General features: G+C 40.7%; 1 protein-coding gene across 2 annotated transcripts in view; it reads left to right on the top strand.

Moving 5' to 3' along the window:
* LOC106836378 (saoe class I histocompatibility antigen, A alpha chain-like) overlaps positions 1-11,091 on the top strand; it is a 40,660-nt gene extending 29,569 nt beyond the window's left edge. For both annotated transcript variants that reach the window (XR_011505528.1, XR_011505527.1), the window contains exons 8-10: positions 3,008-3,280; positions 4,586-4,697; positions 5,143-11,091. The gene's annotated coding sequence lies outside the window, so the exon portion shown is untranslated. The remainder of the gene's footprint in view (positions 1-3,007; positions 3,281-4,585; positions 4,698-5,142) is intronic.
* Positions 11,092-14,352: the final 3,261 nt, after the last annotated feature.

The raw sequence follows: 14,352 nt of genomic DNA, 5'->3' as shown, positions 1-14,352 counted from the left end.
ATCTAGAGAAGAGGCCTCACAATCTCTGGTTCCTGCTTTCTCTGACCTGGAACGTCCCTGTGCAGACAGATTCTAAGATGGTGCCCAAATATCCCCACCTCCTGTGACAAGTCCCTTGTGGAATCTGCTCCCATTGAGTGTGGCGGGCACCTGTGATTTGCTTATAACCAACAGAACATGGCAACAGTGATGTCACTTCTGTGATTAGATCATATGAGATCCTGACTTTCTTCCTGCTAGCTGACTCTATCCACTGCATTCTTGTCTTATAAGCTCTGATGAAGCAAGCACTTGTCTTGTAAAGGCCTTTGTGTCAAGGAGCTGAGGTCAGCCTCCCCATCAACATCCACCAAGGAAGAGAGGCCACCAATCTAACAACCCACAGGAAACTACTAAGTCCTCTTCCCAAGGACAGCTCTTCCCTTTCTTGAAGACAGACATCCTGCTTTCTCTTTACCAACATAAATGTCAAGTTCTCTTACAATACTAGTTGCTTTCCTCTCATGGTCCAGGAGTCCCTAGTAGGGAGCAGCAGGGGTGTGGGGAGGGAGTGCTCTTGAACAGGAGTGTGGTTAGACCCCTCCTCACGTTTTCACTTTGGAGAGCAGATGTTACCAGGAAGTCAGTTGGAAGAAGAGATTAGGGGGCAGCAGGATTAGAAGGAGATGAGTGAACAGCACTGTCTCTCAGGCCCATGTGGGGCTGTGATTTCAAGTTGTGGTATAAAACAGTGAGGAATAAACTCTGCATGGCCACTTCTTGTCTTTACCCCTTCAGCATTCTGGATAGCCCACCTCACACCCCAAATGTAAACACCACTCATTCCCTACAGCCCAGATGTGACCCTCCCTTCCTGCCATTGCCAGCAAACAAACTCCATCAGCCAATGCAGAACCAACTCTCCTGTCACTTCAAACCCCATGGGCTCACCTGTAGGCACTGTGAGAAATGCCGTAGACTCCCAACCAGTCTCAGTGCCTGGAGAAGAATTGGAAGCTGTCACACTCCATAGGAGGAGATGACCCTTAATGAGGCAGGTATACAGGAGTCAACATAACAGAGTGGGAACCTGGGCTCAGCAGTCAGACTGTTTTCTTAGAGTCAGGGCTCAGCCAGGTGAAAGTCAGTTAACCTCTCACTGCCCTCGGTTTCCTTATCTGAAAATGGGGTTGATAGCTCTCTCTATCTCATAGGACTTATATGAGGTTTACATGATTTAATTCATGTAAATCCCTTCCTATCTTAGTAAGGACCATTTCTGACACTTTTATTAAGGCAGAATCCTGGAAACAGAGGATGTCCCACTATTTACCTATTGTTTCCTTCTTCCAAGTGTGATGAGGACCAGTTCTCCCAATGTTCATCACCCTGAGCCTCCTCTTTCTTGCCTGAAGATGGAGGGCTGCTCTGTCCCTTACAACCTGTGGGCTGGGGATGGGGGAAACCATGGACAGGCCAGGGTGGAGCCAAGGATGAGGAGGTCTCAGAGCAACACACACATAAATTCACGCACACCCACACACACCCCCCCCCCCCACACACACATATACAAACACCCATAAATGCTTATATACCCACATGTACACCTATACCCTCAAACAACCCCCACACACACATATGCCCATACATGCTTCTATTTACACACAAGCACACACATACATACACTCACACATGCAAACATAACCACGTTGCCAAAGTGTAGTAGTTATCATGTTTGCCTAACATATGCAAACATACCCATACATGTTTACATGTACACTGAATCCACCCAGACAGACACGTAAATGCACAACACACACTCCCTTCAGATTTGGGGCCTGGCTAATTCTCATTTAGTCTAAGAAATTTAGGACCCTGAGGGAGAAGGACCTAAGAAAATTTGTCCCACCAGAAAGAGACTCACTTTCCAGGTACTCTGGGACTTTCTGGATTTCATGTGACCTTGCTCCTGGCCCTCCTCCTACATGAGCAGGGGATCTGAACTTGGATCAAGATCCTGGAGTCCAGAGGCAGCCACATGCATGGCCCACCCTGGGAATTGGGCTCTGGGAGTCCATGAGGCCACCAGCCTCCCAACTTACCTGCCTCTTCTTGGCCTGTCCTCCCACAGTCCGATGTCCCTCCCAGGTTTTGCTGCACAACAGGATGTCTACACATTGACTCCAGAAGTAGCAGGGACAGGAGGTGCTACTCAGTCCCTTGGGGTGAGACACTCTTAGATCAGGATGGGGAAGCCCAGATCCTCTTCCTCACCTGAGGTCTTGTCCTGTGACCCCAGCTCCAGTGAACTCAGCTCCCAGGAGATCCCAGCTGGAAAATCTCACCCCACACCTTGCTGAACTCTAATCTCTGTGTACTTACCCACTACACACTTCAGTTTCCTCACCTGTGAAATGGGTGATGTTTTAGGGATGTGGTGAGGATTGGTTGAGTTGATACATGTGAAGAGCTTAGAACAGTGCCTAATACACAGTTGATGCTCAATCAATGTTTGTTCTTGTGGCTGGAGGGAAGCAAGGTGGGAGAGAGAGGGGAGGCTGATGATAGAGGTTGGGCCCTATGAGCCCTCCTTGCCTGGCATGGTAAACAGAGAAGTGAAGATGAGAGTCCATTCTGAGAAAGGTCACTCTGGTGCAGTGGGAGAAGAGATTAGAGAGGATGAGAATGTATCTGCAGGGACCAGTTAGGATGCTGTTGCAGGGGCCCAGCACCAGTGATGTACATTATCCGTCTCCATCCTAAACACCTCCTTTTCCCACCTCAATTCCTTTGCACATTCCTAACCACATCCTCCTCCCATCACAGAGTCAAAGTTAGTTAGGAAGGAATTGCTGAGTGCTCCTTGGACAGTGTAGTCATAGTGACTGGGCCGACTATTGGGAACCTCCTCCAAGAGGTCACCTGCAGTGTCTTCCTGGTGCACACGAAAGACCTGTGAGCATATTCTGTGGCCACAACTTCTGCCAGGCCTGCATCACTGAGTGCTGTGTCACTTTCACATGCCCAGGGGAGCCATGTGCTGTCCATTCTGCAAAAAGCCATTTCAAGAGGGGGACATCAGGTCCAACAGGACTCTGGCCAGTTTGGTTTCCATCCTCCTAACAGTGGAGCCCAGGAGTGAGAATCCAGCATGGGAAGTCTGGTTCTGTAAGCAGCACAAGGAAAGACCTTTTGCTATTTCCTGGAAGACCAGCATTTCCTGTGTATGGTTTGCAAAGATCTCAAAGAGCACAAATGCCACTCGGTGCTGCAGAGGGAGGAAGATGCTAGGTCTTATGAGGTAGGTAAACCTTTTTACTGCCTAGTCTAAATTTGGGCCAAAATTTTGGTGACTGCTTTATTACTGGCATTGACACTATTATGCACTAATAACACTATTAATACTTTTACTGTATTCTAAACACAATTGTGAATGCAACAATAGTTTCCTTTCCATCCTGGATTATATTGGTAAAAATTACTTCTATACGCATGCTACTTCTAAAATTCTCAGGCAACAGAAGGCATCATAATTTCTCTGCCTGCAGATTACAGAAACTTTAGTGTTACTCTAAGATTTCACATACTCTCCAAAATCCTCTTGAGATTTCTCGGTGTGCAGGAAACATAATTGGACATATACTGAAAAAGGCAAGAAAGTTCTAAATAGATAGTGCTTTTACTTGAGCTGGACCATGCTGTTTGGACAAATAAAAACACTACACTATTTCTAGAAAAAGTGAACCTTGACATATTCATCAGGCATTTTTTGGATGAACTGGGAAAATCTAACTCAAACTTGTCAAAATGGGAGTTCATTATCTTATTGAACAAACTAAAGGAAAATCAGGCATACAAGTGAACCTGCAACCAAGCCTGATTCCCCTCTGCTGCTCCTGCTGGAAGGTGTGGAGCAACCTGTCCAGGGAGGACAGTGCTGGACAAAGATTCAGGCCACAACTCTGATTCAGCAGCTACAAGTCTGTCTCAGATGGGTCTATTCCTGGTCCTATTGAGTGTAAGTTAAGATATCTGATCATAAAGCTTTAAGCTGCACATGACAACATCATTCTAAGTGATGGGAGTGAAGTAGCAGAAGGTTTGCTTTTTTCTCTAAATAGTTCAAGCCACCCCACTAAAAGGTTATAAATATAGAGGGAAAATGAGGAATCAAGGTTAGATATCAAAAAGATATCAATTTTTAGGAGTGATGGGTATTACAAGTCATATAACAAATAAATTATTGTTATTATAGCAATCCAGATGAATTTCAGAAATTCAGGTCACCTCGTGAACAGAAGCAGCTATGCTAGAGACCAGAGTATCCAGAGTAAGCTATCCAGGGTAAGGCCTGCATGCACAAAGCTAAGGGAGATATTTAGGACTCACAGTCAACACAGACAGCCCTATTTCCTTCCTGGTGGCATCTGTACAAGATGAATAAATATTTGTGAATGAACTCATGAAAGACTCTCCAAAGTCTGTGGTGGGGGAGCAATGGTGCCTAAAATAGCACAGTGGGAAAAGTTGGAGATTCTCTGGTTGAAGAAATGATAACTTAGACTTAAGGCTTTTAAAAGAAATGATGACTTTCTATTTATTTTAGGGACCATGGCCATCAACCCAAGAGAGAACAAAGGACATCTAGGATTTTTTTGAACAGCAGACTGAAGCGTCCACTTCAGTCAGAAATCATTCTGTGACAGCAGCCGCAGACGGTGAGTAATGGAAATTATAGGATAGAGATATCTAGAAAGTCCCCTTTCGTCACATGGACAATGCAGGAAGCAAGAAAAGTAAGGTGAACCTCCAGTGGTCATATTAGAGTTACTTTTCTGTCTGAGGTAGCCAAGTGACCAGAGAGAGAACACTTCACCTTTCTGAGACCCACTGCTCTCCTGTAAAGGAGAAATAACACTTCCCCTGTTTGATTCTCATAGTTTTCATGAGCTTGAAATGTGTTCTTTGTAATTTGCAAGATGCTACGTAATTTAAGTTGTTTTAATAGTATTCAATAATAATAATGATGACTTCTCCTATCTTGTGGAGGAGGAAATTTAGGAACACCTTGCTGAAGTGATTTACCCCAAGTCTAGCCAAGGGTAAGATATGGTTCTCTTATTTTCATCCAGTGGAGTTCTGACCCTCAGTCTCTTTCTCTAGCAGTGGAAGTAGTCCTGGATGGGGATATGACTAACTCAAAGCTCCAGGTCTCCAAGGATGGAAAACACGTGACTAGGAGAGGCTCTCTGCTTGGGCCATCAGCTCAGCCCAAGAGACTGGACATCAACCCCTACATGAGGAGGACTGCTCCTCTGGGACACACTGCTGGATAGTAGAACTGCCATACTGGGGAGACTGTATTTTGGGGGGTGTCTTGAGAGCCAGTGAGAAGAAAGGGAAGGATCTCCTTCTGCTAGAAGGAGGGAATCTGGACTGTGAGAGTCACCAGGGGACAGTTTGAGACTCTCACAACCCCAGAAACCAAACTGACCCTGGGTGAAAATCTCCTGATGGTAGAGGTGACCTGGATTGCAGGAAGTATCAAGTTTTCTAATACAGAAAAAGAGGCCACCGTTATTACTTTTCAGGATTCTTTTACAGGGGAATTAGTACCATTCTTTGGCCTCTAAAATCCAGAGGCATAGCTGACCCTGTATCCCTGAGAAGGACTGGCTTTCCCTTGGCCTTTCATGAGAACCTGATCAGAAATGGGTTAATTACCAGGGTCAGTGGTTCCTATCATGTTAGGTCCATGTTGACCATCAGTGAAGGGACAGATGTGACAGACTCCCTGCCATCACACCCATGTGATTTTTAAGGATGGTAAGAGGTCTGTGTTCTCCACATATCAACTGGATACACCCCACTGATTCCCAGTAGAGGTCATGGCATGTGTGTTCCGGTTCCTAAACATCATCATTCCATTTCCAGCCCACAGCCCAGCACAGCCCACATTTCAAACCATCTGAAGCAGCAGTCCTCAAACTTTAGTGTGCACAAAACCTAGGAGGCTTGTTGAAAATGCAGATTCCTGGGTCTACCTGAGATAACCAGATACAGTACCTCTGGTGCTGAGCTTGAGAATTTGATTTTTGAGAGGAGCTCCAGGTGTTTTGAGATCACCCTATAAGAAAAATAGTCTTAGAGGCCTGTTTCTGTAACTCTAGCGTGTAAGCAAATGATGTGAGGATCTTGTTAAAAATGCAGATGGTGATCCTGTAAGTCTGGTGCTGGTCCTGAAATCCGTTCTCATGGGCATGAAATGTGTAACATAAAGATTATGTTTTTACTCTAGGTTTTTAAATATTATTTATAAAAGGGTTCACCATGTGACGTGCCCATCAGAATCCAGTATTCAGAAGCCCAATGGCCTGATCATCCACCAGGTCTGTTACTAAAGGTCCATGAATCTATTTACTTCAGTCAATGCCACTTTGTGTACTCTATGGCCAATCAATGTTGACCTTAACGGCACAGAGTCTCCAGTGCTTTGGGCTGTCGGCAGTTCACCATCAAACAGCGGATGGCTGCAGACTCCTTTGGATTTGCCACAATGGAATAAACAACTTTTCCATCAGTGAAACCCATGGAAAAAGAAAAAAAGGCAAATAAACCTTCAGTTAGAGGTCAAAAATGAGAAGCAAGAGAAAAAAGCAGAAAGAAAATTTGAAGAGATCATGTTTGAAAGTTCTCCAAATTCAGTGAAAAACTTTAGCACATTGATGCAAGAACCTCAACAGACACCAAAAGAGAGAACCACAAAGAAGGTCACACCTAGGTTCATCAAAGTCAAGCTACTGAAAATCAAAGATAAGAAAAAATCTTGAAAGCATCAAGAGATAACCTTACATACTAGGTGTGCTAGTTTTAAATGTTTACAAATTCTTTAATATTCTTTCCTTCAAAAGGTAGAACTAATTCCTCTCCTCTTGAGTGTGGACTAGACTCAGTGACTCACTTCTAAAGAACAGAATAAAGTGGAAGTGATGTTGTGTGACTTCAGAGGTTAGGTCATAAAAGGAACTGTGGTTTTCTACTCTCTCTTTCTCTCTCTCTCTCCCTCTCTCAGATCATTTGCTTGGAAGAAGCCATGTCCTAATCAAGGAACCTCTGACATTTGCCTGGTTGGATGTGAACATTGCTATGCACCAGTAACTTTTTTGTGCCTCTCACTTCCCGCCTTTTTAAATGTCCTATAGTGCTTATCTTTTATCTGTCTCATAGCTGCATGTTAGATCTGTTAGGAGAGGGGGACAGGTAACTTGTCTCTCTAGTTTACAGGCCTTCACATCATGAGGAACTCTATGTGAAGAGCTTCACTTACAGAAACACACTCAATGAGCCTCATCTATACCTGAACCTGATGAAGATAGATGATGAGATTTTAGACTTTTAACTGATTCTGTGATGGAATAAGATTTTTGGGTCCTTGGGCAGGAAGCACTTTATTTTGCAGGTGGAAAGTGACAAAGATTCCCTCTCTGACTAAACTTGAGTTAGGCTTCTATGAGACCTCTGCTCGACTAGGCCTTGACTTGTGGGCTTCAATATCCATTTTTGCTCCAAAATGGATCCTGTCAAGTCAGTTTTGCAAGAATCCCTCACCCTACATATCTGGTCAAATTCCACATCTCCCACTATGCCCCAGGTAATATTAGATTATTCTGGCCTGCCCTTAGTAAGAATCCTATTAGGTCAGTTTAGCAAGAATTACCCTATCCACTTAGGAATTTTCTATCGATGAACATCCTCCCCCTTGATTATCAATACCTCATTTTTCCCTGTTGTACTCATAGTTGAGCCAATCTCTCTCCCCTACTGCAAAACTCCTATTGCAGTAGTTCTTTAAATAAAGTCTTCCTTACCATTCTTTAACAGGTGTAAGAATTACTTTTATTTCTTTAACAGAGGAATATAAGTAGTTAGTGACCAGAAGGTGGACTATGGTGGTTTTCAAATGTCCACAAATTCTTTGATATTCAAGAGGTGGAGACTAATTCCCCTCCCCCTGAGTGTGAGCTGGACTTATTGGTTCACTCCAAATGAACAGAAGAAAGCAGAAGTGATAGAGTGCAACTTCACAGAATAGATCTTAAAAAGTACTGTAATTTCCTGTTTGGTCTACTGTCTCCTATATCACTTTCTGAGGCAATTCACCTGCCATGTTGTGTGGACACTCAGCTAAGAAGACACCCACATGGCAAGGAACTGAGGCTTTTGCCAACAACCACATGAATGAGCTTTGAAGTGGATCCTTCCATGTTAGTAAAGCCTTTCAGTTCTGGCCAACATCTTGATTGCAACCTTATGAGAGACACAGAGGTAGAACCACCAAGTTAAGCCACTCCTAGATCCCTTAACAACTGGAAACATGTGAGATAGTAAATTCTTGTTGCTTTAAGCTGATATGTTTTAGAGTAATTTGTTACAAACCAATAGATGACGAATGCACAGCAGAACAACAGTGCAATGAATGGCTGATTTCTCATTAGAAACAACAAAAAGCAGAAGAAATTGGAGCAACATATTCAAAGTCCTGATAGGAAAAAGGTGCCAAACAAGAATTCTATATCCATTGAAACTGTCCTTCAAAATAAAGGTGATTTTTAAAATTATTTATATCATTTTTAGAATTCCATTTTAATTTTCCAGTTAGGTATTTTTTGGTATTATTTTTATTTTTATAGTGGTTGTCTTAGGAATTTCAACATACATCCTTAACTTCAAACAATCTACTTCCACTTGCCAATGTACTATTTCACATAAATATAGAGATCTCACAAACATTTAGGCCTCTATACTATGCCCATCTTTTATGTTAGTGGTGTTATATGTAATACATCTATATAGCTTACAAGCCCCACAAGAAAAAGTTACAATTTTAGTTTTAAATAGTTATTTGTTTAGAAGTAACAGAGAAAGTGCCAAAAAAAGAAGAGATGGCCTTTTGCATTTAGTCAAATATTTGCCATTTCTGACACTCTATATCTTCTGAGAGTCTGAGTTTCCATCTGGTGTCATTTGCCTTCAGGCTGAAGAACTTCCTTTGCCCTTTCTTATAGTGAAAGTCTGTTAATGACAAATTCTTTCAGTTTTCTTTTATCTAAAAATCTCTTTATTTTGCCTTCATTTTTGAAGGACGTTTTTGCTGGATATAGAATTCTGATTGACAATTTTTTCTTTCAGGTCGTTATAGTTGTTCCACTTTCTTCTAGCTCTATGTTTTTTGATGGGAAGTCATCAGACAGTAAAGAAAGAACAAAAGAACCCAAACCAAAGAAAATATCATGATAGACATAGTATCTCTCATATCAAAAACTACCATATAAACCTGATGGATCACCGCTCCAATTAAAAGGCAGAAATTGTCAGAATAGGTTAGGAAACAAAACCCAACCGTATGCTGCTTACAAGAGATGCACTTCAATATAAAGACACAAGTTGAAAGTACGTTGATGGAAAGAGATATGCCATGCAAACAGAAACCACGAGGAGGCTGAAGTGGCTATACTAATATCAGAAACAAAAGAGATTTCTAAGTAGAATATATTGTCCGAGATAAAGAGAGATACCACAAAATGATAAATCTAACACAATGAGAAATTTCACAATTACAGACAGAAAGAAGGTCAGTAGTTGCCTAGGGTTTGGGGTAGTGAGAGAGGATCAAATACAAAAGGGCATGAGGCAACTTTTTAGGATGAAGGAACTCTTCCAGATGTTGGTTGTGGTAGTAGTTCTGTGATTCTAAACAATTAGGGATATTCATCGAACTGCTCATTTAAAATTGTTTAATTTTATTTCACATAAATACCTTAAGAAACTTTAAAAAGTGGGGAGAAAGAAGGCAAAATAAAGACACTTTTAGATAAATAAAAACTGAAAGAATTCATTGCTAGCAGTCCTGTATAAAGTAATTTTAAAAGAAGTCCCCCAGGCTTAAGGGAAATGACACTAGATGAAAACTCATATATACAGAAAGAAATACCTAACAGAAATATAGGTAATATTCTTGTTTATCTACATTTTTCTTAATTTTTTAAAAGACATGACTGTTTAAATCAAAAAAGTATTGCATTGCATTATTTGGCTTATAATATATATTGATGTATGTATACCGTGATATATATATATGACAATAACAGCATAAAGGCAGTTAAATGGAACTATATTGTTTCAAGTTTCCTATATTTTCCCAGATGTACTTGCAATGTTGCCTTACGTAGACTGTGAAAAGTTAAGATGCAAGTTTCAATCTTACAACAATTATAAAAAATTAATGGAAATAAATATAGCTAAAAAGCCATTAGAAGACATAAAATCATAAACAAAAGTATTTGCTTGAAACAAAGGAAGGTAGGAAAGGAGGAACAGGAATGGAAAAGAGATGAGAAAATTCAAAAACAAATAGCAAAATGATAGGGCCAAATCCTACCATATCAACAGTCATATTAAATATAAATTGATGAAAATTTGAATTAAAAGGCTGAGATTATCAGACTGGATAAATATTAAGGCCGACCCTATGCTCTATAAAATAGAAAAATGTTAAAAACAAAATAAAAAGTAGATACAAAGTTAAAGGGTGAAGGAATATGCCACGTAAACAGAAAGTGTAAGAAAACTGGAATGTGTGTGATACTCTGAAGCAAAACAGGCTCTAGGAGAAGGAGGATGCCAGAGACAAAGAGGGAGCTTCCATAATAATAATAGGTCAGCATCACAAGAAGCTGAAAGTAGTAAATGTATAAACACCTGACTATAGAGCTCCACAATAGATGAAGCATAAAGTGGCAGAACTGAAAAAGAAATAGGCAAATTAACAAATACATTTACAGATCAGTACTCCTATCTCATTAACAGAACAAGTATACAAAAATTGAGTAAAGATATAAAAGACAGAAACCATATTATGAGCCTTGACTTAATTCATATGTATTGAGCACCACATCCAGCAATAATAGACATTTTTTCAAGTGTACCTGGAACAGGCACAAAAATAGACCATCTTCTGGCCTGAAAACAAATCTCAATAAATTTAAAGGGACTGAAACGAACAAGTACACTCTCAGACTACAGTGACATTAAATTAGAAATTCATAACATGAAGATATCTGGAAAATCCTCAAATATCAGAAATTCATCAACACATTTTATACTCAAGGGTTATCATGGCTTAAAGAACTCACAAGAGAAATAAGAATCCCTTTTAATTGAATGAAAACGTAATAAAAATTTGTAGGATGAAGGAATAGCAGTGTTCAGAGGGAAATTTATAACATTATATGGATAATAAGAGAATATTTTGAACAATTTATGCAAATTAGACTTGATAGAGAATTAAATGAACAAATTCCTTTAAAGACACAAATTACTGAACTAAAGCAGGTAGAAATAGGAAAGCTAAATAATCCTGGATGAATTAAAAAAAATTAAATTCATAATTTAAAAATATTCTACAAAGAAAACTCCAGGCTCAAATGGCTTCACTGGTGGATTCCATCAAACATTTAAGTATCCAGTCCTACACAAACTCTTGGAGAAAACAGAGAAGGAAGGAACGCTTTCCAATCATTTTATGAGGCTCGTATTACGCTGATCCAAAAACCAGGCAAAGATATCAAAAGGTAACTTCAGTCCAATGTCTCTCATGAACCCTTAAGTAAATATCAGCAAATTGAATCCAACTCATTATGACCAAGTAAGTTTTATCTCAGGATGCAAGTTTGGATGAATATGTGGAAATCAATCTAACGTATCATGTTGATAGAATAAAGAACAATGACCATAGGATCATCTCCATGCAGAAAAAGCATTTTAAAACTTCAACACCCATTCATGATAAAATCTCTCAGTAAACTAATAATAAAAGGCCAATTCTTCAATTTGATAAACTATCTATGAAAAACTTACAGTTGACATCATACTTTATGGTGAAACTGAATATTTTCTACTCAAGATATAGAACAAGGCAAGGATGTGGGCTTTCATTATTTCTGTTACACATTGTAGCAGAGTTCCTAACAAGTGTATTAATTCTATAAAAAGAAATAAAAGGGATATAGTTTATAAAGAAGAAGTAAAGTCTTAATATGCAGCTGACATAATCTTGTGATAGAAATTCTTCAGGTAAGGAAACCTTCCAGAGCTGATAGATGAATTGAGCAAGATTTCAGGGTACAAGGTCAGTTGTATTCCTATGTATTAGCTATGTAAAATTAAGAAAATAAAAAATTTTAAATTCCATTTATAGCAACACCAAAATAAAATATTTAGGTATCACTCTAAAGAGAGCACTCAAAATTTGTACACTGAAATCTACATAGCACCACTGAGAGAAAGTAAAGAAAAACTAAATAAATGGGGCGAAATACCATATTCAAGGACTTGAATACTCCATATTGTTAAGACATCAATTCTCCCAAAATTGATCTATAGATTAAATGCAATTCAATCCTCAATCCTAAACATGAATCAAAATTCTGGCAGATTTTTTAAAAAGAAATTGTCCAGCTTATTCTACAATTTCTATGCAAATGCAAAGGACTTTTTGAATAGTCAAAATAATTTTTTGAAAAGAAGAAAAAACTTGGAGGATGCACAAAACCTGATTTTAAGAATTACTATAAAGCTCCAGTAATCAAAATAAAGTGGTGTTGGCCTGAGGATAGTCTAGATCAATGGAATGCAGAAGTAGAATGATACATATATGCTCATGACAAAGGGTCAAGGTAATTCAACAAGGAAAGGATAGTCTTTTCCGTAAATGATGTTGGAACAAATCGATACAAGGAAAAGAACAAACACCGTGTCCTAAAACTAACTTGAAATGAAGCACAGACCTAAACACAAGATCTAAAATTATTAAGCTTCCAAAACTGTGCTATCCCATAGAAGTATCATTTGAACCACAGATGTAATTTTAACTTTTCTAGTAGTCACATTTAAAAAAGTAAAAAGTAATGGGTGAAAATACTTTTAATACTTTCTTTAACTCAAAACAGTCAAAATACTATAAGTTCAGCACATAACCAATAAGAAGATTATTAATGAGATATTTTACATTCTTTTTCTCATACTTTACCTTTCTTGAAACTATTGTTTTGAACCTACAGGAGCAGAAAATTCCTTAATTTTACGTCCCACCATGTAGTGACCTTCATCCAGATCCAGCTATCCTAGGATTTGCTGACCACATCAGAATCACTTACGCCTCAAACTGGATGCAGGACAGAGTGAGCACAGAGACAGAGTTGGGGGTAGGACCCCACCTCAGCTTCCTCCCTCCTCTCCCAACTTTCCTCCACTCATGAGCCCTTCATCCTCCTCCAGTCTCTAGGAGTTCATGAATCCCCAGACACAAATGGGGAGCAGGTCATGAGATATACAAACCCAGATCCCCATAATTCCTCTGCAGGAAGTCCTTCCTGCAGTCTGCCCACTCCCATTCCTGCTGGAGCCTTAGTGCTTCCCCAGTAGAGCCCCAGATCTGTGCAGAGGGTGATCCTAGAGCACACTTCCTCCCTATAAGCACAGGGCTCACTCCCTCACCTCCTTCAGGACTTAGCTCAAATGTCACCTCTCAGGAAAGCCTCCCCTGAGGATAATATTTAAAATTACAACTGGTTTCCTCATCTTCCCTACCCTGTTCTTTTCAGCGCGTAAGCTCCATGAGGGCAGGAATTTTGCCTGAGTTGGTGTGATGTAGCCCAAAGGCCCTAGAATAGTGCCTGGCACAGAGCAGATGCTCCATAAGTATTTGTTCATGAATGAGGACGTGTAGGGACCAGATCTCCTCAAAGCTGAGACTGACACAGGAGACGTGAGTCGTTCCCTGGGAAGTGATTGGAGGAGGGGGTGTCTCTTTCAGTTGGGAGGTGGAGGAGCTGCTCACTACCTTATCCCAGGCCAGAGCCAAGCAGACAGAAGGCCACACACAGCCCCTCTGCACTTCCGAAGCAGCCAAAAGCTCATGACCAGGGACTAAGCCAGACCACCAGGTGCCTCCACAGACCCTTGCTCTCCAGACGAGCACCCAACCAGGTCGTGGGGTTTTAGACAGTGCAGTCCTCCTGGTGGGAGACTTATGTGCAGAATCCCCTGATTCTACCCAGCTTGAAAGCAGGGCTCGGCTGCAGCCTGTGGGGCTCTGGGTCACCCTCCCCTGACTCATGACCTCCAAACTCCTAGGTCATTCAGCAGGCCCAGAAATCAGTTTTGCGTCCAAGACAGCAAAACCTTTAATTTTGGGGTTTGGAGGTAGGAGGGAGAGACGCATGAGATCTAGACAGCAGGTTCATGTCTGCTTTGGTCCAGGAAGGGGGAGAAGAGGCAGAATGCTGGGGTCCTGGGCTATAGGGAGGGGGAAGA

Source organism: Equus asinus, chromosome 8 (genome assembly GCF_041296235.1).
Source record: "Equus asinus isolate D_3611 breed Donkey chromosome 8, EquAss-T2T_v2, whole genome shotgun sequence".
Lineage (NCBI taxonomy): Eukaryota > Metazoa > Chordata > Mammalia > Perissodactyla > Equidae > Equus > Equus asinus.
This window is presented reverse-complemented; position numbering and strand designations above follow the sequence as displayed.